The 22,040-nt window shown below is 41.7% G+C and overlaps 1 long non-coding RNA gene across 2 annotated transcripts in view; it reads right to left on the bottom strand.

The window, feature by feature from the left end:
• Positions 1–3,718: 3,718 nt before the first annotated feature.
• Positions 3,719–22,040, bottom strand: part of LOC112665046 (uncharacterized) — a 32,673-nt gene continuing 14,351 nt past the window's right edge. For both annotated transcript variants that reach the window (XR_007413179.1, XR_007413178.1), the window contains exons 3-4: positions 7,922–8,137; positions 3,719–3,830 (exon numbers count right to left, since the gene is read on the bottom strand). This is a non-coding gene — a long non-coding RNA (uncharacterized LOC112665046). The remainder of the gene's footprint in view (positions 3,831–7,921; positions 8,138–22,040) is intronic.

The following is a 22,040-nucleotide window of genomic DNA, read 5'->3' as shown; positions in this document are numbered from 1 at the left end:
AGCTGCTAGTGCACCGCCGGAGCGCATCTTAATGTGGCCCAGAGGGACCCGGCCAGTCACCCTCACGGAACCTGTTCTTAGAGAGCCCAGCACAGATCTGACGCCCTCCGCCTTGAGCATCTCCCTGATGTAGTCTCTGCCAAGTGCACAGCACAGACCTGCATCCAATTCAAAACTAAATGCCTCTCCCCCATTTCCTCTTAAAATCATGTGAATCAGACACTTCTGAGCTAATAGTTAAAAAAAAAAAAAAAAAAAAAAGGAAGAAAGAAGAAGAGGAAGAAAAACCCACCTCTCCCCACTCCCCAGCCTCCTCCAGCTTCTTGACTAATACCTCTGGGCAGTTCACTTCAGAATGGAGCAGATTCCTGAGTGCACAATGGCAAACTGGCAGACAAGTCCCGTCACAGAAAGCACAGGCGACGCTTTCTTTGTAAAAAAAAAAAAAAAAAAACAAAAACCCCCCCCCCACACACAGGAAAATACAGAGGCTGGAACAAAAGACAGTGTCCCCGCACAGCGAGACGAGGCATCGCGCGCCCGTCTTGCGCGCGCCTCCGCCCGATCGTCGGAGCGGCCTCGGCATCCGCCGGCGACGACCCCGCGTCCTCCCCGGGCGGGCGGGCTCCGGCTCGGGGGGCAGAGGCCGCGCCGCGGGCAGCCTGGGGCGGGCGCCCCGGGGGTCGGGGCCATTTCAAACTTAGCTATTTGGTCTCAATTAGGTGGAAAATGGAGATAAGGCGGGCGCAGCCCGAGGTCTCGGGGCGCCGTGGCAGGCCGGGGAGCGCCGGCTCAGCAGGTCCCGGGCGCCCGGCCGAGCCCCGCAGCCCCGGGGCCGAGCCGCAGCCCCCCGCGCAGCCCCCCGCCCGGACCCCGGCCCCGGCCCCGGCCCCGGCCCGACCCGACCCGCGGCGCCGAACAAAAGCCCCAGCCTGGCGGGCGGCCCCGCGGGGGGCGCGGCAAGTTGGGGCTCGCTCACCTGGAGCCGGGCGCCCGCGAGGCCCGGGGCCCGCTCGTCCCGCCGCACCTGGCCATGCTCCTCGCTCCGGCTCGCCGCGGACCACCTGTGCCGGCGCGCCCCGTCCTCCCGTCGGCGGCCCCGGGCGCGAGCAGAGCAGCCGCGGCCCGGCCTCCGCGCCCCCCGCACGCGCCCCGGGCTCTGCCTCGTCGAGCCGCGCGCAGCCACCGAACCGCCGCGGACGCTTTTGTTTTCCCTCCTCTCGCAGACGAGGCGCGCGGCGCTCGGCCCGCCCGCCGCAGCCCCCACCTGCAGCCTCCGCGCCGCCCGCCCCGCCGGGGGCCTGCCCATCGCCCCGCGCACCCCGCCCGCCGCGGGCGCCGGCCGCTCGCTCCGGGGCTCCCCCGCTCGGGAGGGGGCGGCCCTCGGCGCGGTCAGGTGACCCCCGGCGGGGCGCGGGGCGCGGGGCGCGGGGGGCGCGGGTAGTACACGCGCGGGCACAGTCACGGCACCACGCGGCGAGGGCGCCCGAGCTCCTGCACGCGAAGGCACTCGGGGCCCCCTGTTCGCCCCGGAGAGAAGCTAACACAGGACCACGAGGTGTAATCAAAGTTCTCGGTGTGGATCCCGAGGCCGCTCACTTTCAGAACCGCCCGACTCAACAGTGGCGGCAGCGCTCCCTCCCGGGGTAACGGGCCCCGGGGCGGCCACGAGGGCGGAGGTTAGGGCGACGGGCCCCCCACCCCCACCCCCACCCCGGCGGAGGGTCTGTCCCGCGGGGGGCCGCCCGGAGGGGGGCCGAGGGGATGTCTCTGCGGAGATGTCAGTGCGAGAGCAGAAATTTCCGTGCAAACCCCAAGAGCTCCAGAAAGCGGCGCGGGGGGGGGGGGGGGGGAGGCGGGGAGAGAGGAGCGCACCAAACCCCCTCCCTCGAAACGCAGGGAACACTTACCTGCCAGGTATGCGCCCCGACTGCCAGGTGGAAGGAAGCAAGCCCAGGACGCAGACGAGGTCGCGGGGGTGGGGGTCGTCTGAGCCCGGCTGATGCACACCAAGTAATCCACGTTAGGGGGTCCGGAGCCCCTCGCCCCATTCCCCGCACTTTCCACCCGAGGCCAGCCCCGGGCTGCGCGCTCCGGCCGCGCGGAGATGGCGGGAGCTCGCCGCGGGGGTTCCCAAGTGCCGCGTCCCGGAGCTCCAGGGCGCGCAGCCCCGACGCCGCGCCTCGCCTTTCTTTGCTGCGCAACGCCGGCGCGAGCCCGAGGTCCCCGCCGGCATCCCCTCTGCAGGCCCGGACAGCGCCCGGGGCAGCTCGGCCCGCGGCCCGGAGCTCGTAGGTGCGCGGGGCCGGGGAGGCGGAGGGAGAAGCGCGGAGCGGCGGGCGGGCGAGCGGGCGAGCGGGCGAGCAGCAGCCTCCTCCGGCCCCGGCAGCCCCGCGCGCGCCCGCGCCGCCTCCGCGCTCTGCCCGCCGCCGGGCCATTCGGCCCTTATATACCAGCCGGCCCGGGGGCGTGGCCGGGGCGTGGCCGAGGCGGGTGGGGGCGTGGTCTAGGCGTGGCCTGAGCGGGGCAGCCAGGGAGCTGCACTGCTTCCTGGGAACTGTAGTTCCCTCCACCCCATCCCAGCTAATGCACAACAGCTGTCGGCATGGTTGCCGCTCGCCCTCAACAGCGGTGCCCCCTTGCGCCCTCCCTTCGCAGGGAAGGCTGGGATTCCCGCCTCGCTGTCAACTCCGTTAGATCTAGGCTGGTCCTTGATGCACAAGGTGGGGGACCTCAAGCCCCCTAAACGCCCCCCGCGATGACAAGCCTGGAGTCAGACAAACCGAGCTAGGTTGCAGTCCCAGCCTGCCGAGAACCGCCCGTGTGACCTTCAAGGAAGCGTGTGACCTGCGAGGCTGCAGAAACTGAAGTCTGATCAAGAGCATGGCAGCTCCTCAGATTCTTCATCTGAAGCAAAGGATATTAGAGTTTGCTTCATCTGAAGCAAAGGATATTAGAGTTTGCTTCCATCTGAAGCAAAGGATATTAGAGTTTGCTTCCACCGGACAGAGAGAGCACAAGCAGTATTAACCTCACGTTAGAGACATAAGCAAAGCTGGGAACAGTTAGACAACTTGCTTAATGTCACAGAGCAAACAACGGAGTCTGGACTCGAACCGAGAGTTCTCTCAGAGACATCTCCACTTTCTCCACAGTTCCAGATGGTCTGTCTATAAATCCCCCTGCAGCAGGACTGAATCCTCTCACTCTTGTGCTAGCTGCACTAGGGTTCATTTCAGGAAGAGCGGGTGCTCTGCACAAGCTGGTATAAGAATGTGGCTGAGGGATGCCTGGGTGGCTCAGGGGTTGAGCATCTGCCTTGGGCTCAGGTTGTGATCCCCGAGTCCCAGGAATGTTGCATTTAAGATGCTACAGAAATGCTTAGGAGGGGCAGTCCAGTGGGCAGCAGTTAGAGATATGGCCCTGGGACATTAGAGGAAAGTGAAGGCTACGGGTAATCGACAGTATTTCAAGCTATGGGGCTGGATGTCAACTCTAACAAGATAAAGATGCCTAAATATAGGTGAGGTTAATGTCAAGGAAAGGTTTCCTGGGGATATGATTTTTAAGTATCAGTTTAAAGACAGATTTTCTAAGATGATGTAAAGCTGTATCATCTTTGCAAGCATTCGATCTAACACTGCAGCCACACATTCACTGAAGGACAAATATAACAGAATACAGTGTAATGAAATACACTGAGCTGAAAGACTGATTTTACCTTATGGAGGTCAGGAGTCATGCTGTCCTCAACATGGTTAACAGCCCAGCAAAGGTGATGGGGACAGGATGAGTTCGGGTGTTCCTGGGTCCAGATCTTAACACTGTTACTAAATAATTATTACCTTAGTTAAGTACCTTAAGCTAAGTTTCAGCATATTCTTTGATAAGTAAGCATACCATGGTTATGGGACAAGAAATAACGTATGGGCTATATGTCTAGCACATCTTATGCATTCATTAAAGGAGAGTTGCCATTATTTATTTTCATTGTTATTTTTGTGACTGTCAGTATTAACCAGGTTAAAGCTACATTTCTACGGATAGAACAATACTGATTTCTATCATCAAAGTGACATATGTCAGAGAGAGAAACATTTCTGATCTGAGACACTGAAAGATCATCCCATGGCTTTTCTAGGTGATATGGGCTAACTCCATCTGTTTGATGTAATTCCAACCAAAAAAGGGAGCCTAACATTAATTATTCACTTAAAATACTTGACTATTCGTGGACAATGTTACAGGTCAGTAGAGCTTCATGTACACAAACTTTACATAAATATGGCCTGAAACTAAAAGGAATGTATAGTTCTAAGTTTAAGTCTAAAGGAGAAGCGATGAAGAAAACGAGTAGTAGAAGTAAATTGAGGACTCTTCTAAAACCTTTATTTACCTAGCGAGAATAATTCATTTCAGTAAAACATAAGGAGTTAAAGATTGGTAGGCTTTTTTTTTTTTTAAGATTTTATTTATTCATAGAGACAGAGACACAGGCAGAGGAAGAAGCAGACTCCATACAGGAAGCCTGATATGGGACTCAATCCTGGATCTCCAAGATCACACCCCGGGCTTCATTAAACCTCTATGCCACCAGGGCTGCCCAAGATTGGTAGGCTTGATGCTTAAATGCATGCAGAATATTTTTTAAAAATACGATTTTTTTAATAACCACAGAGCCACATAAGTGGAGTTGTACATGATTTCCAGAAATGAAAGAAATAAGAAACTTGTAGTAGGTAGAAACTAATAATGCCACTTTTAAAGAGGTACAAGTAAAATAATGATCATGTACGTACATGTTGCTGAGAAATGTATTTATGCTTCTATTGGTGCTATTACACTCAGATAGCATAGCAGCTAAGAACATGCTTCTGGATCGATATTTCCTATAAATAAATCCCAGTTTCTGGGCAAATTACTTAACAGTAGTGTGCCTCAGTGTCCTATTCTATGAAATAGTACCTAACCCGTAAAATCTGTTAGGAGAAATAACTGAACTAGTACACATAATGAAGTTAAAGAGTTTCTAGAACATGGTTAGCATCCACAAGAGGTTAATTTTTACATTGTTTATTATCGGTATTATCAGCATTTTTATGTAATGGAATAAAAGTACCTCAGTAAGCTTTTCTCACTTTCTAAATGCACCTCATCGATTGTACTATTTATGCTCTGAATTGACATCTGATGTTAATTAGTATTATAGGCTCTTAGTTGATACAGGGCGGTAACTAAAATTTAAGCAAGAATTTTCTCAATATTGTTTAAAGTGTCTTACATCTGGTAAACATGTATGGGAAGAAAAAAGGCAGGATAAAGACCCTATGCTAGAAAAAAACGTGACAAAGTTCAAAAGATGAAGATCTGAGTGAATATGTATGGGAAGGAGGCAATGTGAACCCTAAAGTTTCTATTGGATATTCTAATAAAGGATGAAGGACCAATTTCTGGTTTGGGGCTGTTTTCTCCATCTTTGAACACTGGGCAAAGAGCCGCCTAATTTACATATGTCTCATCTCCCATAAGGGACAGAGAAGTCCAGCCAGGCTTACAGAGCCACTGCAAGCATCTGTTGGCATTTGTGGCATCTATTGACTATCCAGACATCCCAGAGTTGGCCTGGGTAGTTGTTCTCTACCGTCCTCAGGCTGAGAGGTCCAGGGACAGACATACTGTTAGGGCTGCTTAAGAAGAGTGCAAACAAATCCATGTACCTTGGGACCCCTCCTGCCTAGCCCAAACTCACAAACAAACCAAACCCAATTCCTTATGTCTAATATATGAATTGAAAGGAATGGTGCTTTCTACATTTACTATGACGCTCAATTAAATAAATTTCTAATTTACAAATAAATGTATGTCAAGAATACTTCATTTGATTTGCCTTATACAGAGTAGAAATGCAATAGAAACCAACGATTCAGGCCCAACCAAGGGCAAATATTTTATGTTTTTAGCTGTAAGGTATTAATCAGTAACAAACTCTGTAACTGCTTTTTGATCTCCAACTTTGTTTTTTTGTGATTACTGCTTCCACTTGGCTGAATCATTTTGCTTCTCATATCAAAGATAGCTAAGAAAACTATGTACTACCAACTTAATTCAAAATCCATTACATAATGAAAAATAAATATTTTGACAAAGATATTTCAGAATCAGAACAGAAAAGGTATCTAATTGCTTGAAAATTACCTATAGACCTATAAATTGCTTTCCTCTCATATACATTTACTTAGTTCTTCACCTTCTGAACCGCATCACATTTTTTTCCGGCACAGGGTCTTTAGTAAGCAAGTTACATTATGTACAATAGTGATCTTTAGCATTTATATACAGAAATTGGTGATTGGTAGGAACAGAGCATAAGTTTTTCACCATTGCATTTATGGAGGAGGCTGTCCTCCTCTGAGAAATCAAGATGAAATCACTTTTTAAGGTTTTACACACTGATTGGAATAGATTAGATTTTGGTCTCCCTATGTTTGAGGAAAAACATTTTTGTAATTAATAATAATATATTAAATAATAATAGTATATTTCCTACAACTATTTTGATGTCTCTATTTTTAATTATCATTGTACAGTTTCTATAGTGACGTAGTATTTTAATTTTCATGCTCTATTATTTTTATCAACATTTCATAAGCTTATTTCTTAACCTTCCTTATTCATAATTATGAATTATGTGGGGCAGCCCCCGTGGTGCAGCAGTTTAGCTCCACCTGCAGCCTGGGGTGTGATCCTGGAGACCCAGGGTCGAGTCCCACATCGGGCTCCCTGAATGGGGCCTGCTTCTCCGCCTCTCTCTCTCTCTCTCTCTCTGTCTCTACGAATAAATAAATAAAATCTTAAAAAAATAATATGTATGAGAAGTTCATGTGTTAACATTTTTTTCAAGAGCTTTTCAGTTCTTAGATTTTCAATGCCTACTAGTATGCTGTTATTAAAAAATAAATAACTAATAAAACTTTGGAAATTTACTCCAAGCTTAGAGGCTATAAGAATGCCATAGTTAGGGCAGCCTGGGTGGCTCAGCAGTTTAGCGCTGCCTTCAGCCCGGGGCGTGATCCTGGAGACCCGGGATCAAGTCCCACGTCGGGCTCCTTGCATGGAGCCTGTTTCTATCTCTGCCTCTCTCTCTCTCTCTCTCTCTTTCTGTGTGTCTCATGAATAAATAAATAAAATCTTTTAAAAAAGTATATAAAAAAAGAATGCCATAGTTTTGCTTTAACATTTAATCATAAGTAATGTAAGGAAAAAAACTAATTTTATAATTATAATAAAATTTGGCACTCAGTTAGTAATAAGCACAAGAAAATAGCAAAGCCATACCCTTGTGCAAACACACTTTATATCTGCCTGCTCTTCTTTATATATGTGATATGATAGATCATAAATAAAAAAGATAACAAGCCTTTTCCTTGTTCAAGGGTAGGTGCCTTTACGAAGTCAATGTCTAAAGATGCTTTCTCCACATTGCCAGATTAGATAGTAAGGGTGGAGAGAAAAATATACAGACATGGTGTAGCTCTAGTCATTTTGAGTACAGTGTTCATTGAAGTTGTTAACTAAATCACATGAAACAACCTCTTTTTCCAGAACAGTGAGTATAGTAAGATTTCTAAGGATAGATTTTACCTAATTTTAATTAGCAAAGATCCCAGAACTTTATACAATCATATTCATGACTTGTAATATTTTCTAAAATGTAGAAATAGTTCATTAGATTTCTATTAATACTGTGTATATGAAACAAAAAACCGAGGAACATAAACTAATTGGTTTATATGTCGAAATTAAAACTAATAAAAGGGATACAAGAATTATGTCCTTTCCATTTGATATTAGAATCCTCTCTCTCTGAGGTTAACTATAATCAATCATACATATAAATATGTACATATGTTAAATGACTAACCTGGTGTTACTACTACTCCATTTCCATTGACCACAGGCCTCTCTTCCTCTTCTTCCTCGGGAGGCTCTATACTGGCTTTCTCCATGTTGCTCACTGATTTATTCCTCTTCCGTTTTCCTTCAGCACTTGGAGTGGCTCCCGGAAGTATCTGGTCTGTTACATTTAATAATAATGGTGCTGGTTCTGCTGGAGGCTTTGGCGTGCCGTAGTAATTGTCTGCAAATGATACCAAAACTTCAGGGAGTTAGAGATTTCTCTTACTGTGTGTACAGTCTGTAAAAAATAGAAATTATATTGATAAATGTATATCCTGTTTCTTGCACATACGTGTATTTTACATGCATACAGATATATGGCTTTGTCTCCTTTCACATTTTTATATGCATCTTTATTTGTTGCTTTTACTATATTGGGCTTTAATGCTTAAATAAAGATACAGATTTATCTTCATTTTCACCTTTTGCCAAACCAAAATATAGTCTTATGTATTAGTCTCATATTGTTCAAAGCTATTTCAAAAATATTTTTAAAATTTGATATGCCTGATTATAACCTTTTTAAAAATAATTATGTCTGATTGAGGGTGCAGATAACTTTTTTTTTTAAAGATTTATTTATTATTTGAAAAAGAGAGAGAGAGAGTATGGGCAGGGGGAAGGGCAGAGGGAGAGGCAGAGAAACAGAGGCTGTACTGATCATGGAGCCAGATGGGCAAGTCTTGATCTCAGGAACTGAAGATCGTGACCTGAGCTGAAACCAAGAGTCAGATGCTTAACTGACTGAGCCTCTCAGAGGCAATTCGTAGTTTTTTTTTTTTTTTTTAAGCATATCTCACAACAGTCTGGAAAGGCAAAGTATATTGTGCTTTTTCTGTAGCTTTCAAAAGGCTTTGACTGTTTTCCTTGATGTCCACAGTGACCTGCCCAGAGGGGTATCACCAGGCCAGTTCAGTGGTTCTCATGGCTGCTGACTGTGGGCCTACTGCCCTAATCATAGCTCTCATGATCTGAGCTATGGAATATCTGTTCCTCCCATCAGTCTGTGAGACCTCTTAACAGGGGAGATGAATTCTTATTTCTCTCTGTAATAACAGCCTGACACATAGTAGCCACGGAATCAATGCTTACCAAGTGAGCATCTTTATATATTTAAGGAAATTATTTATAGTTTAAGATTTTGATTGGTAAAGAACATCGTGGTGTTTTGTAAAATCAGTGTTATACTTTTAGCATCAGCTTCAAGCCCACATTGGTGTTTTCATTTAATTGAATAATTTATGCACTCATTTGCTACTCATTCATTACAATCTTTATTTAGTACTGACTCTGCATCCAGGCACTCCAATATATGTTTGAGGGAAAATGATGACTGTAAAACAATCCTTGTCTTCCAGATGCTTAGCAGCGTGGTGTAGAAGACAGGCACTGCTGACATCAAGCAGATAAGCATTGTAACAGGAAATGGGACTAAGTACTGCAATCAAGAAGCAGTGGAGGAGGAAGCACGTCTCACTATCTGTTGAGGCCACTGAAGGCTGCTGGGAAAACAGTGTGTTGTGAAAGAAACAACCTATGATCTGGAAGTCATGGGTTCTGGACTTGGCTTTTCTACATGATTACAACTCAGGGAGTTACTTAACCTCACTGAGGGTAAATTTCTTCATCTATATATTGGGAATAGCAGGACTTGTTATACCTATGTTCTGGGTGGCAATAACCAAAACCTACTATAGTTTTGGTTTTTTAAAGGATTTATTTATTTATTTATTTATTTATTTATTTATTTATTTATTTATTTATTTATTTATTTATTTATGAGAGACGGGGAAAGACAGGCAGAGACATAGACAGAGGGAGAAGCAGGCTCCTCATGGGCACCCCAATGCAGAACTCGATCCCAAGGCCCTGGGATCATGACCTGAGCCAAAGGCAGACACTCAACCACTGAGCCACCCAGGTGCCCTCCAAAATCTACTATAGTTAAGTTAAACATGAGAGAGAAATATGAGATGGTTAGTTAAGGGAAGAGGCTGAACAATCTTGGGGGAAATGGGCAGAAACAAAGGAGTCTGATCAAAACATGCAAGTTGCATCTGTTTGGCCTGGACTCTGAAAGCCCAGCTGATTCCACTGCCATGGGCAAAGGCTTCACCTGCCTTTCCTTTGGCTGGAGTGAGGCCCAATCTCTCCTCAGGAGCGCTGATTCATTCATTTCCAAGAAAACACTCGGGCAGGTTTGTCTCATTGGCTGAGTCTCAGTCATGGGAGAGCCTGTGAGCCGCCGAATTAGAGCTGGAGAATGGCTGCTCTCCTTTGGTTTCAGGAGAGGGAGGCAGAGCCGTACCTTCCATCCTCATCACAGGGCTTTCCCCCAAGAGGGGATGGTCTTGGGGCGCTGGGCCCACAGAAATGACCAATATCTACCTACTACACTTGTCCTCCTCCTTGGGTTACTATGAAGATGAAGAATGTAAGAGGAAGTGCTTTATAAAACTGTGAAATTGAAATGGTTTTAATGGCAGTGTAAACCTCATGTTGGCACTAAGTGAATATTCTGAAGGCTAGCTGTAACACTAATGCTATTGCTCATTTTCATGGCTATTCACAGTTGTAAGAGAAATGCAAGAGAAAAATATCATCATGTAAAGTGGTTCTTATACATGTAAAACTTTTATACAGTAGTCTGCAAAGTGGATGATACACATTTTGCTAAATGTTACTTTCTAATTTAATTTAGAGCATTTCGAATGAATCAGACTTTTTAAATGTACTTGCTGAATTCTGAGCAAACAAAAACTGCTAGTTACTTCTTAGAAGTCTATGAATTATTATTATATTTCAGCATCCCTAAGGGCTTGCACTATTCTCAGTGTACTGCTATGCTTTCTATGAAATCTCAATACTTAACTGCTTATCTAATAAACATAAAGTAAAACTAGTCAATAACCAACATGTCCCAATAAATAATATACTTGTTAGTAGTATTCTGAGAATCTTAATTCCTTTAAGTATATAGTATTGAGAAAAATGGATCACATGTCAGTGTTTTTTTCCCCCAACTTGTCTTTTATAGTTTAAATCTCCCTGAAGTAGAAACATAACCTTTTATTAATTAGAAATAAATTCAGGGATCCCTAGGTGGCGTAGCGGTTCGGCGCCTGCCTTTGGCCCAGGGCGCGATCCTGGAGACCCGGGATCGAATCCCACATCAGGCTCCCAGTGTATGGAGCCTGCTTCTCCCTCTGCCTATATCTCTGCCCCTCTCTCTCTCTCTCTCTCTCTCTCTCTGTGACTATCATAAATAAATAAAAATTAAAAAAAATAAATAAATTCATAGTTCAGGCTAAAAATAAGTATGAAGTAACAGATCCTGTGGAATTTATATTGCTAAATAATGTGATTATAAATTATATAATAATATTCTATTTCTACTATTTGATTTATGAAAATAAGACTTCAGATTAAATTCTAGATGTAAAACTGTATGAATCATTAGTTAAAATGTTAAGATTATCTTCATTAGCAATAATAAGAAAAATTTAGAAGAAGCACAGAAATAACCCATATAGTTACTACACTTGAGGAATATAATTTACTAAGAACATGCTATTATACCAAATGCAATGCATAAAACCAGGCAACCAGAAATACCTAAACTAAGTTGAAGAATTAGCCAGGTAGTCAGTTAGCTAAGTCATTGAAGTGATTCCCTGATGTAAGTGTACAGAAACCCATATGCTAAGGGTAAAATGTGCCTTTTAGGTAACATATCAGCATGTTTTCAAAAGAAAATGAACACCAAAACACTTTCAAATATAATTTGAAAATAGTGTCCCATTAAGAATGAGATGCCTTTATGCACAGTGCCAACATTTAGCAAATCTAAAATCTCAAAATATCCTAACAAAATGGCATAACATTTAATGGCACAGATCATGCTGAAATAAACCTGTCTTTGAATCCCGTGTCCCCTAAACTGGCTACCTCATTATATCCTTAAATTTCTTCGGTTAAACTGGGAACATGGGGCTGTAAGATGATCAGGGACAAAGCAGCAACTGCAATGACTAGTATTATTACTACCATCACCACCACCACAATTTACTGAGCTGGGCACTGTAATAAACATTTTACCTAAGCACTCCTGGATCAAATGGGGGCTAGAATAACTTTTACCCTCAGTGCTGTTATAAGGATTAATGGTAACAAAGGGACATGTAATGCGATTGGTTCAGAACACGTCTCAATATATGATGGCTACCTTGGACATTTATTCATCAAAAAATGTATGAAATAATTCTGTCTCTGTAGTTAAAAGAAAATGGAGGCTCTAAAAATTAAACTGTTTGCCAATATTACAAATGAAGCAAGTGGAAAAACCTGTATGACTTAAGAACCTCATCTCTTCAAAATATTATGTTGCCTCCCAAGAGGGAAAAAAAGGGGGGCGGGGATAGAATTTGCAATCTGCCCAGAACTGACAGGAGAGAACTTCATTCAAAGCCACAACCAATGGAGGGGGCGGGGGGGGGGGGGGAGAGGTGGTGTGGAGGGGGAGAGCTGGCTGGTTCATTTGCTAGAGAATGCGACTCTTGATCTTGGGGTGGTAAGTTCCACCCTACATTGGGTGTAGAGATTACTTTTTTATATATTTTATTTCATTATTTGTGAGACAGAGAGAGAGAGAGGCAGATACACAGGCAGAGGGAGAAGCAGGCTCCATGCAGGGAGCCCGACATAGGACTCGATCCCGGGTCTCCAGGATTAGGCCCTGGGCTGAAGGCAGCACTGAACCGCTGAGCCACCAGGCTGCCCTAGAGATTACTTAAGAATAAAAATCTTTTTAAAAAAGCCACAACTATTAAACACAAATCATTACTTTCTAAAGGGAAAGGTAATAATTGCTACCAAAAAATAAAGTTGGGACATTTTTGGTGACTTTTTTCCCACCCCCCTTCCAAAAATGTACATGTGTGCATGTGTCCAAGCATATGTGTGTTTTTTTCGGAAATGAAGTGGGATATAGGCTTTTCTAGTCTATTTTTCTCTGAATACATCTGCATTTGTAAAAAATGATGTAATCATTAGAAGTTTCATGTTAAATTTAATATAAGATTTTAGTTATTGAATATGATGGCAAAATCAAATGATACATAGAATTGCTCACTTATTTCTATTATAATTAGGATTATCTATACATTACGTATTCTTCTTTCTAATCAATGCTTGAGGGAAAAAAGACAATTATTTGAGGAACTTGATTTATTCCTCAGCTTTTTGAGCACTTAAAAGAATGATTTTTTTTCCCATAAACTTATAGTTCTAAAGAGTGAAACAGGGTGGATGCACCTATTTCTGATACCATAAACATGGAAAAGCTTTCTAGAAATATGAAAAAATAATACTCTATTAAAGTCAATAATTGGTTTTATAATAAAAAATTCATACATGCCCATTTATAATGGACAGTGTACTAATTTCTTGTAAAGGAAGAGAGGCAACATAATTACATTGTTATGAACTAAGCTTGCCTAGTGTGTCCCTGGAAAATCTAATCCATTACCCACTTTTATGCAGATCCATTCCTAAGTCATTCATAAGAGATGAAAATAGCTTTCTTTCTTTCTTTCTTTCTTTCTTTCTTTCTTTCTTTCTTTCTTTTTTTTTTTTTTTTTTGAAAATAGCTTTCTAAATAACTTTTCGCATGGTATACTTGAAGACTACCACAGGAATTATTTCTCTTATCAGACTAAATAACCGTTTCAAATAGTCTTAATCTAAGTTTTCAAAATAATGTTTGGATCCATTTTCTGACCTTTCCCAGGTGTGTGTTTGTTTTTTCCACATTGATTTTAATGGCAGATTCAAGGGTGAAAAAGAATAGACTATTTCAATGAATTATAAACTCTTTTCTTTTCTGTACTGCTGGTTTTTATTGAAGGAGAATAGACACCAAAATAGTATTTTCTGAGGCATACCGTATTCTTTATGCCTGTAAGTTCTGATACTATGATAAAAAGTAGGAATGACACTGAAAACTAATATTAGGTACGAGGAAATGCAATACTCCAAAGTGGAATATCTTGAAATGCTTTTACTTATTTCCGACATGTTCTCCCTTTAAATAAGATCAATTTTCATGATGGGAACATGTGATTTGTTATTTAAGTGCATTTGGCTTTTTAAGTAGTATACTCAGATGCTGACTCTGTTGTTTCAGTCCTTTGGGTATATAATAACGTGTAGATTTTACATCAAATGGTCATAGTTCATTCCATTTTGCACCCAAGTGGAGCTGGATTTTAGAAAGATAATATTCTTGTCTTCAACATACCTCACAGATTAAAGTCTTGACCCTCATTTCTCCCCAATATTCTCAGTGCTTTTAGTCCCTTTTGGGTAACCAGAAAGAATCAATTTCAGATAATGGTTTAGTAGAAGAGAGATGATTGCTTACAGGGACTCTAAGGCATGCATACAACACAGCCCATCACTGGGATCCCTAGAGCTTGAGAATCTGTCCTTGTGCTGGAAACAGTGTATGGCAAAATTTAAGAGGTTGGGAATCTCATCATTTGTGTTATATAGTTTTATAAATGGAGCAAGTAGTTTGATACTTAGCCTCCTTAATGACACCTACAATATTTGACTCTGGCATCAGACAGAAAGAAAACATTCAGAGTTCGAGATCTACTCATAATTAATTAATTACGTTGGAAAATTTGCCAAATTGTAAATAAACATTTTCATCCACATCAACGATTCAGATTTTTATTATAGAAACACAGATCATGAAAAGATTCAAATTTTAAGATGTTTCATATATTACACAAGGGATATCAATGAGTTAAAATTAGTATCAAAACTCTTGTCAGCCAAGGCAAGAATCAGTCATATGGGCACAGAGTTAGTGTTTTAGAAATTCTGTAAATACAAAACAAAGTTGGTAAATGCAATCTAGACAATATTCTCCTCTTCTAAAATTGCATGTCCTAAAGTGCAATTCCTAAAATGCACGTCCTAAAATTCCCAAAGAAAACAAGACTCAGCGTCACACTTAAGAATGCTTCTGTCAGCTGGTTTTTGAAGTTATTTTGTAAGCAGCTTTAATATTTAACTTTGGTCTCCCCCCCAATTCTTTAAAGATGTATGTTTTATTGGGGTGGACCTCCCCTACTCCTCGAATTTTTACATTATAATTTTGCCTGTCACAGGATCTTCCTTATTTGTAGTAAATTATGAAAGTACCAGAAATACAAGTTTATTTTCTTTTTTAAAGATTTTCATTTATTTGAGAGAGAGACAGAGAGCAAGAGCAAGGGGAGAGATAGAGGAAGAGGGAGAAGCAGGCTCTCTAGTGAGCAGGGAGCCTGACATGAGAGGCTCAATCCCAGGACCCCAGGATCATGACCTGAGCCGAAGGCAGATGCTTAACTGACTGAGCCACCCAGGCACCCTGCAGAAATACAAGTTTATTGTCGAATAATTGTTGCATTAATAAAAGAAAAAAAAAAGAGGGAAGGATATGAGTCAAGAAAAGTTCAGAAAAGAAGTAGAAAGAAATGAAGAAAAAGGAGAAAAAGGAAGAGGAAAATAAAGAGAAGAATAGGTAGAAAATGAAGAAGAGGAAGAGGACTAGAACAAGGAGCAACAAGGACTAGATACATGTGATGTATCTTCCCATGAAGCTGTAGAGTTCTAAAACAATCCCTGAGATGACATTCTGGCCAAAGCCATGCATATATGGCCATCCGTCATCACATAATAGCTGATAACATAGAAGTTACACTGCCTAATATCGCAGGCTTTTGCTACATCTAGCCATTGATGGGAGTTGAAATGTGGCCAGTTTTGCTTTGAGATGTGCTGTAGTATAAAATCCATGCTAAATTTTGAAGACTTAGTATGCAAAAAAATAAAGCATCCCCGTAATCATTTTTATGTTAATTACATGTCAAAATGATAATGTTTAGATCGCATAATGCTGCAATTCCTAGCCTAGTTCTGAAAAAAGCAAGACTTAATAAGTAGTCAATTACTGATGGCAGATAATGACATCCATAACTAATAAGAGTGGGTGAAGAGGAGGGTGAGAATCAATCCAAAGGTCCAGGACAGTAAGAGACACATGACGAACAAGAGGCTCAGTCAGGAAAAGGGTTCACTGCAGGGTGAGATTTTCATCAGCTAACCAAGCCAATGAGAGCTGAGTAATGGACAGAAGGACATCCAACTGTTCATCATTCATTCAGCAAATATTTAGAGGCCACCCACTATGTGTCAGGCATGTATTACCGCAAGGCACAATGGTGAACAAAACAAGCAAGTCCCCTCTGAAACATACCTTATACTGGAGAGACATAGTAATCAAAATAATCAAACAAATACAAAATTACAAGCTGTCAAGAGCTATAAAGATCTAGTAGTGGTATTTTTAAGAACTCTGAGAAGAGCTCAAATTAGGATAGTTAGGGGGAAAAAATGAATTATGATTGAACACCCAGTCCCCTTCCCCAATCTGAGCCAAAAATATTTCTGAATCAGCACAGATCTTTAAAGAAATGTATGTGGCTTTTCTAACAATAAGAAATAAAATTTCTCTATTATTCCCAAAACTTGTCCCAAGGACATCTCTGAAAATCAAATGGCTCAACTATATGCAAGCTGACTAATGTGTGTGTGTATTTTCTCCCAAAACAAACCAAGTTGCTTATAAAAATTAATTTCAAAATTTCTGCTACCTAGTCATCCAGATAAGTTCCTGCTTTCCTAATTTAACTCAAGACATAATCTACATTGTAAAATACTTTAATATTCCACAAACTCAAAGGCTATGTGGTATGAGATCTAAAGTTTGTTTTTTGATGATTTAAATGCATTCAAGATAGAGTTGATGGCAGGTTTAACATGATGACTGACCTTCTCCCACATTGGTACCACAACAGTATGGCCTCCGTTTCTAGACTGATTACTAGTGTGGGTAAGTCCTTCTTTCCTTCTGACAGCAGGGAAGGGGGTGGAGTCAGTGAGAGGACAGCTTTGCCAGGGCACTGATGTCTATGCTAAGATGAGAAAGGTGAGTAGCATCACTCAAGTGATGTCTCAGTAAATGTCTCCACTCAATAAAATCTCAAGCGGTACAGGCAGAAGAGCATTCCAGGCTGAAGAAATAAATCTCCAAAGCCTTGACTCTGGAGGAAGAATAGTTTTTAGGAGAACTAAAAGAGAACAGTATGGTTGGTGCCAAAAACAGAGTGAGCCCTGAAGTTAGAGATCAAAAAGCTTTGTTAAAGTCTTGGGTTAATTTTCAAAAAGTAAAGGGAAGCCATTGAAGGTTTTAAAAGACATTTGAATTTGTTTCTTAAATGGATTGCTAGGCTGCAGCATGTAGAATGGACTAGAACGGGCAAGAGGGAAAGTCTTCAAGTCAATGAGGGATTTATTGCAGGGGTTCACTGATTGTAATTGGCTACTGGGAGGTGATGAACATGGGGACAACAATAAGATTTGGTTAGTTTTCAGAGGAGGAAAACAAATGGAATAAAGTTTGGGTAGGAACTAATATTAGCCACTTGCTTGAAGGACTGTAAGCCTTTCCGTGATGACCTCCCTTTCTTTCTCCTTGAAAGAAATATTGGACAGAACTTCTAAATTTGCACCCAATACTCAGGATTTAAGAGATGCTGTGAATTGGCATAACCAAAGTGACATATAGACTTCTTTCTTAAAACATTACAGAATCCTCTAAGCCTTAATTTTCCTTCTTAAAAGTTTTTATAGATATTCAGGAACTGATTGGTGCCCCCATCAGAATTTGTTTCTACCTCTTGTTATAGCTGTTATCTTTATGGTAATTATTTATTTAATGTCTGGATAGCACTGAATTTTGGCTTCTTAAAAGAAGCTATTTATCATTTAGCTTTGTTTTCACAGCATCTAGAATAATACTGACATCTAGTCAATACTGAGTAAATGAATTCTCACACTGACAAAACACCCACATTCTGTAAAGAAAGATGCAATCCTTCTTGCTCTTTCTTGTTGTAGGATCTTGCAGGACATGCAAATTCTCAGGCCCTAGTCCTCCACCATCTAATCAGAATCTCTGCTGCCTGGGTCACTCCAGCTCATTCTGATGCACACTGAAGTCTGAAAACCCACTGTTTTTTTCCTCAAAATCCACTGCTTTTGTCTCAAGGTCAGGTAGACCAATCAAATGGGGTTTATTTTGAAAGTCAAGCTAGAATAAGAAGGATTCAAGTAGCCTATTTTAGAATCTCTTACCATTCTTTCTTCCAAATAATCTTTTTTTGCTTCAGGACAATGTAAGTGTTTTTGGTGTTGAAATTCTGGGGTGCTTGGATTGCTCAGTCAGTAGAGCATGCAACTCTTTTAAAAAAAATTTTATTTATTCATGAGAGACACAGAGAGAGAGGCAGAGACCTAGGCAGAGGGACAAGCAGGCTCCCTTGATGTGGAGTCTGATGTGGGACTCAATCCAGGGACTCTGGGATCGCGCTCTGAGCCAAAGGCAGACGCTCAACCACTGAGCCACCCAGGCATCCTGAGCATGCAACTCTTGATCTCAGGGTTGTGAGTTTGAGCCCCATGTTGGGTGTAAAGATTACCTAAAAAAATAAGATCTTTACAAAAAAATTCTAATTCTTTACAAAAAAAAAAAAAAATCTGTCTATATGAGAGGTCAGCAAACTCTTTCCTGTAGAGAGCCAGAGAGTAAATATTTTAGGGTTACCAGGACATATGGTCTCTTCACAATTACTCAATTTTGCTCTTGTAGTATGCAAGCAGTCACAGCCCATAAATGAAGGGCATGTCTGGGCTCCAAAAAAAACAGTATTTTAGAGACTAAAATTTGAATTTTATGATTTTCAGGTAACACAAAATACTGTGCTGCTTTTGATTTTTTTAATGCTATTTAAAATATAAAAGCCATTCTTATTATTTTGTGGGCTGTACAAAAATAGGCATTAGAGTGGATTTGGCTCCCAGGATGTGGACTGCCACCAGATGGTCTATGTAATAATCAAATACTGACACAATCTTCCAGGTATAGACTAAAAGACTCATTAATCGAGCATTTAATATGTGCCCAGTAAATAAGCAATATGAATAAAGTACTTGTCTTTGGGAACTTAAGAGTCCAGAGGAGAAAAGATATTAAAATTAACCAAGTGAAGAGATAAGTAAAGGACATGACAGAGGACTGTAAGAAATAGTCACAGAGAAACCTACTTTAAGCAGGGTAACAAAGGTCTATCTGAGGAAGTACTGTTTAAATTGAGACCAGAAGAAAGAAAATTACTCATTGTATGAAAAGCCAGGAGAACAGAGTTATGGCCCAAAGAATAAAAGATCACTAGGACAGGGGAGCCTGGGTGGCTCAGTCAGTTGAGCATTTGCCTTCAGCTCAGGTCATGAGCCGAGGGCTCCCTGGATCGAGCCCTGTGTCAGGCTCCCTGCTCAGTAGAGAGCCGGCTTCTCCCTCTCGTTGGCTCTCTCTCACTCATTCAATCTCAAATAAACAAATAAAATTTAAAAAAAAAAGATCACTAGGACAGAAGGGTTTGACATATGTAGGGAGTGATGAGTTATCATTGAGTCAGCATCACTGAAACATAAAGGGCGAGGAGGAGAGGTGCAGGATTCAACGAGAAGCACAAGCAGGAAGCAAATCCTACAAGGCCTTGTCAGCTAAGTCAAGGGATTTGGGAAGAGTTTCACAAAGCGGAATCATGATTCTATTAAATGTTTTAAATGGCTATTCATTTTTGCTATTATGTGGCAATAGATTTGAAGGGGAATAAGAGAGATGGGAGATAGTTGGAAGACTGGAAGAAGAATGCATGTGTGTGTGTGTGTGTGTGTGTGTGTGTGTGAGAGAGAGAGAGAGAGAGAGAGAGAGAGAGACAGAATGACAAATACACATCAGGTTTTATTAAAACTGAAATACTAATAGCAAAAATAAAATCATTTTACAAACCTAAACTGATAAGCCTAATTGTAGAATTTAATAAAACGTTCAACACTAGAGAATCTGAGCAGTAATTTGGAGGTCAATGGAGTGAGATTTGACCTAAATACAGAACCAAATATTCTAGGAAGAGGATAGAAAGCTTCATTCAACATTTTCCATCAGCTAAACAATGATATTGTTTATATGAACGTAGATAAGAGAAAGAACTCCGAATGAATAGGTAGGTAGGCCTCATAAATGAGTAAGCTTTGATAGTTTACTGCTCATCACAGTGAACAGTTATTCAATCCAGCTCCGTAATGACATTTTTTCCTATTACCAAAGGCATTTATCTAATAACACGACCCTATTAGTAGATCTGTCTAAATTGATATTGAAAGGACAATTAAATCTGGCACTCAGGCCACGACCACTACTCACTGCAGTAGGTTGGAAGGTATTGAACGTCATTTTTAAAAAAGGTATACTGTTAACATTGGGAGCATTAACGCTAATTAGAGTAATGACTTCATTCAGCAATTTCCTTTTTTATGAGGCCATTTGGATCAGGCTCTCTCCTCCACATAAAAGGGCAAATCCTCACTAATTTAGATGATTACCTCATAGGAATGAATACTAAATGAAAACAGTACCACAGGCCCAGCCTATCAGTTTTTCCTCATTACGCCATGTCCCTATTACAGTGGAAACGAGATGAGAACACAGAAAGGTCTTCTTCTTCAGTGATTCACACACAGGTCTCCAGTCTTCTTCCCTGACAACATTTTTATGCTCAGAAAAGAAAGCCTACTTCATGTTTGAAAGTTCAGTTTTAAGAAACAAGTGTTGATAAATCTTTATTTAGATATACTAGGAATCCATTGTCACTAACTGAGGTAGATAACTGCTCATGTAAGTTTTGAGTTTTGTATTAATCAATTAAAGCATTGCTTAGGGGAAAAAAAGGCAACTTAAACCAAATTTTTCCATCAGTCTCTTAGATTTATGTCACGAGCAACAGACAGCCTATGTGTGACTGTTAGTTTCAAGAAACAATTGCTGTGCTTTGGGCTAGAGGCAGCATGCTGAAATTCATGAATTACAACTCTTCCGACAGGAGTCTTTGATGGCTCCAGGGACTGGAAATAGAATATGAAACTTTCACCTAAAGGTCATTGGCTCCAATTTGGCCTAAACTGGTAGTGACTAAAAGTTATTATCGATAGACAGGTGTTCAGCAAGTGCTACAAAATGAGTCGGTGGTTTCAGTGTAATTTCTAAAAGACAGGTTTCTATGTCAGGAACTCATGATTACCTCATGCCCTAAGGTGGATAGTTTTAGACAAGAGTCAGGACACTGACTGCAAGGAGATATTCCACTGCCTTCTAGCCTTTTCAAATGGTGTTTTTAAATGGGAACAGCCAAAAGTTTTTGGGCAAGTAGCAAGAATGTTTGTCACTTGGTAGTTTTGTGCTTGATAGATGTAGAGATATATTTATATCTAATAAAGTCTCTCTAAATATCCTTGTGTATGTATAAAATGTGGCAGGTTTTAATGAGAAATGATAAAAAAGATTTTATTAAGACAATTTAATACTCTTGCCTTTCGAAGTGTGATCTGCAGATCAGCACCATCAGCATCACCTCGTTTATTAGAATAGCAAACTTTCGTGCCCACTCCAGACACATTGAATCAGAATCTGCATTTTAACAAGGCCTTCAGGCTATTCAGAGGCACAATAAAAATCTGAGGAGTACAGTGTGTCTAGAGGGCACATTGTACAACTGCTCACTGAACACAAAGTGTACTCAATGAACATATGTTGACAAAAATAAAGACCTGAATACTGTTTCTGTATGTTAGTTTCAGAACCTAGTATCCTGGGCTGTTTATATTACTTACGTTGTCACTTATAAGACTGGCTGCTTGGGGGATCCCTGGGTGGCTCAGTGGTTTAGCACCTGCCTTTGGCTCAGGGCATGGTCCTGGAGTCCCGGGATCGAGTCCCACATCAGGCTGCCTGCATGTAGCCTGCTTCTTCCTCTGCCTGTGTCTTTACCTGTCTCTCTGTGTCTCTCATGAATAAATAAATAAAATATTAAAAAAAAAAAAAGACTGCCTGCTTACCTACTATGTTGGCAACC

Source organism: Canis lupus, chromosome 9 (assembly GCF_003254725.2).
Source record: "Canis lupus dingo isolate Sandy chromosome 9, ASM325472v2, whole genome shotgun sequence".
Taxonomy (NCBI): domain Eukaryota; kingdom Metazoa; phylum Chordata; class Mammalia; order Carnivora; family Canidae; genus Canis; species Canis lupus.
The sequence above is the reverse complement of the archived record's forward strand: the minus strand, read 5'-3'. Positions and strand labels throughout refer to the sequence as shown.